Here is a 4,151-nt window from a genome sequence, read left to right as displayed (position 1 = left end):
CTATCATGTGCCAAAAGTGAAAAACATGCATGTGGCCCTGGTGTCAGTTAGTTCTCAAATAGAAGGAGACGTCAAGGGAATTTTAAAGTTTTCTTAAGGGTAGGGGTGAGTCAAGTCCCATTAGGAGTAATAGGTTAGAGAGTAGGGTCCCAGTTGCTAGTTTCTGAGTTGATTAAACCAAAGAAGGCCAGAGAGTGGAGGACTTCAGGTAGGTGGAAGCACCTTTACCTCGATGTCCCCCAAGGAAGCTTATTAAAGCCTCCCAGGAGACCATCCTTCCTTGAGAGCATAGTGGGGAGTAGGGCAGGCTCTATTAGCTGCAAAAACAGACAAAATGCAGATAAATAGGGGAAGCACAAAGAGACAAGTGATTTCCCATATCTTTGGGAATACATACAATTCACATAACACTGGTACAGAAGTATCACAAAGTATTATATAAAGAGTATATATATATATATATATATATCTGCTTGTGTATGCAACATTACTCTAGCATCCTCATAGTTCAAGACTAATATTGGGACAATGTGGTACTCACAGGTCATGGAACATACAGTGAAAAAGAAGGTTATTTTCACCTACCACATTAAGAATATTCAATGGTGATACAGTGATATTATAAGGAATCCATCCTTTTTTTCTCTGTAAACATATCTGGTCAGTAGATTACCTATATATAATGTCTTTTATGCTCTTTTACATCTGCTAAGGCTAAGAAATACAGATTCTATGTGGCTTCAACTTTTTTGTTTCCCTGACAAAGAAGTTGGTGTGTTTGTTTGCTTTCATTACTTTCTAATTGTTTGTCTTTCAATTTAAAAGCATAATTAAAACATCTTATGTACAACATTCAAGACTCCCCTTCCTTCAAACCCACATGTTCATTTTTACAGATCCTTTTTAAGAGAAAAGAACTTTAGACAACAAGAAAACAATTCTAAACCCTAGACATAATATAGTCAAAAGGAAGCGCTTCTAGTACCAGTAATAAATCATTTTGGACATATTTTCTTTTATAAAACAATAAGTAGAAAAGAACAAAACATTCATCCTTTCCAAAAATTGTGACAGGTTGAAAAATTACTTTCCACACTAAACTGAGCATCACATGTATAGGTATTTTTAAAAACATTAAACCCTACAGTTTTTCTCTCAAACTTATTCAAACAAAAATCTTTTCTCTCCTAAGTTCCATGCAAGGTTTGGAGATTTTCCTTTTGACTCTCTGAACTTTAGTCTGCATCTGGCATTTTTTCCTTTCCTTACAGAAAAGTTTTACTCCTTTTAAAGTAGTTGGAGAAAATATCCTTACTTTGGAGTCACAGATTATTTTAATTATCTCTAGATTTAAAAGTTCCACATTAATTTGAAAGAATAAGTAAGTGGGCCAAGAGTTTAGTTTTATTTTTAGAGATTTATACATAAAGATGTAAGATTTTCCTTAAGGGAGACTAAAGCTTACTTAAGTACATACAAACTTCTAAATCTGACATTTTCTTAAAAAAAAAAATCTGAGGTATTTTTCCAGATCAAAAGTTTCATAATGGGAATTGTAATTTATGACAACCTAGGAATAAATTACATTTGTCTCAACACCTATAGATGAATATAAAATTGAAATAAACTAGAATACACAAGATATAATTAATTCTAAATCTAATTTCTGAATCTACTCTTCTTTGAGAGGCTATTGATTCCTAATTAGTAACAATTTTTGACCTAGTTCAAACTACTAGACCTCTTTAAGTGATAAATTTATTTGGCCCTTTTGTTGCATTTTTGATCAGTGAGGATTTAGCCATTTATTTACCCATAAAGCAATTATCTAGATTAAAGGATATTGGATTCAATGCCAAGTCATTATGTGAAGTTTGGTCCCTCTTTTCTAGACTAGTTATTAATCCTTAAGACTGTCAATTATGAAAGTCAATAACAAGTTACTACTTACTGGGACATAAGATTTATTGAACATGCCTTATGATTAGTCTACAACAATCTTCTAAGTATTAATATTGGCAATTATTCTGTGTTAAGTGTGATATAGGATATATGTGTAATGGGGCAACTATTTGAGGGGCTAAAACCCCATGGTTTCACGATTTGATTGGGGCTAAAAGATTATGATCCTTTAGAACAGCTTTAAAACAACTTTTAGAACAGCAAGAAAATCAGAAAAAAACTTACTGACTAGATTACTCAAATTCCTCATAATAATTTATTCATAAATCCAGGTAACCAACAACCAGGTGATCTTTAAAACATCTAAATCATTTAAAATAAGAATTATATGAAGACTTTATAACTCTAAGAGATATTTACACAATAATGAAGGCCTTTGACTTCATAGAGCCTTTAGTAAAGGAGTTGCTTGCTGTATGAGTCTTTAAGAAACTCAGACTTACCTTCAAGGTGGATGGGAAAGTGAGTGACTTGCTTTTTTGAGCAAAAAATGTAGGACTTCTAAAAATTGTTATGATATAAAAACAACTCAATGGTTTAGCAGGTCAGATTGCTCAAAGCTTTTTATTAGCAACCAGTCAACTGTCTTATGCATGAAGGTGGATGGAAGGAAAAATTTAATTGTTATGAAAGCAGCTAAAAAGTAGAAAAAAAATGTAATTGTATTCAAGGCCAGTGGACTCCCAGATATCTGTGGGAGTACAACCTTTCCTAAGTACCAAAATTGGGGAATTTTGCTGAAAAGGAAGAAAGAACATATAGTTGCTACAGCAAAGATAGATATGTAAAGGTCACTTCTCACTTAAGGATCAATGGCAGTTTAGTCAACATTTAACTTGCTCCTACAATAGTATTTGAGTTTTTATTATTATTATTATTATTATTTTTGCTTGACCTGCATTCCTGATACTTAAAGAATTCTCTTGGCATTACAAAGTAACAAGGACATAAGTTATTAATGGACCTTAAGTTTCTGTATTTGAACTGTGGAAGGTTGAAAGATGGCTCTCTTATATGAACAGAAAAACAGGAACCCTGCCCTTTTTTGCATAATCCCATAATCAGAATTAATTCAAAATGGACTCTTATTGGGTTCCTTCTCTTTTCCTTATTTCTCAAGATCCATCCCAATTAAGAACATAGTGAAAGGCTAACTGTACAATATTTCATAGTCCGATTCTTTTTGTACAGCAAAATAATGGTTTGGACATGTATACCTATTTTGTATTTAATTTACACTTTAATATATTTAACATGTATTGGTCATCCCTGCCATCTAGGGGAGGGAGTGGGGGGAAGAAGGGGAAAAATTGGAACAAAAGGTTTGGCAATTGTCAATGCTATAAAATTACCCATGCCTATAATTTGTAAATAAAAAGCTATTCAAATTTTTTTTAAATTACTATTTCATTGAAAGTCTTTCTTTTCCCTTGAAAGATAATGCTCAATTTTGCTGGATAATAGATTTTTGGTTGTAGTATTCCAGGCCCTTCAATCCTTTAATTTGGAATCTGGCAGCTCCTGGGTAATCCCAATTCTGATTCCTCAATATTTGATTTGTTTCCTTCTGGATGCTTGTAGTATTTCTTCTTTGATCTCGTAATTCTGGAATTCTGTACAATATTCCTTGGAATTTATGTTTTAAGGCTTTTCAAGAAGCGATCAGTAGATTCTTTCAATGTCTATTTCATTATTTGGTTATAGAATATCAAGGTAGTTTTCCTTGATGATTTCTTGAAAGGAATGTTGTTCAAGTTCTTTTTTTGATCATGGTTTTCAGATAGTCTAATAATTCTTGAATTATCTCTCTTGTATCTATTTTTCAGATTTGTTAATTTTCTAATGAGGTATTTTACATTTTCTATGAAAAAAAAAGTTGTTTTATTCTTGATGTCTCATTGAGTCATTTACTTCCATTTGTACAATTCTAATTTTTGATAAATTATTTTCTTTAGTTAGTTTTTTTGAACTCTTTTGGTATTTTGCCAATTCTACTTTTTTTTTCTAATTTCTTTTTTGAAAAAAACTTTTTCTTTTCAAAACACATGCATAGATAATTGTCAAAAATCACCCTTATAAAATCTTGTGTTCAATTTTTTTTTTCCACTCTTCCTCTCCCATCTCCTTCCCTACATGGCAAGTAATCCAATATATGTTAAACATCCTGCTAATTGTTTCTTATAGAACAA

The sequence above is a fragment of the Sarcophilus harrisii genome, chromosome 3 (genome assembly GCF_902635505.1).
Source record: "Sarcophilus harrisii chromosome 3, mSarHar1.11, whole genome shotgun sequence".
Taxonomy (NCBI): domain Eukaryota; kingdom Metazoa; phylum Chordata; class Mammalia; order Dasyuromorphia; family Dasyuridae; genus Sarcophilus; species Sarcophilus harrisii.
This window is presented reverse-complemented; position numbering follows the sequence as displayed.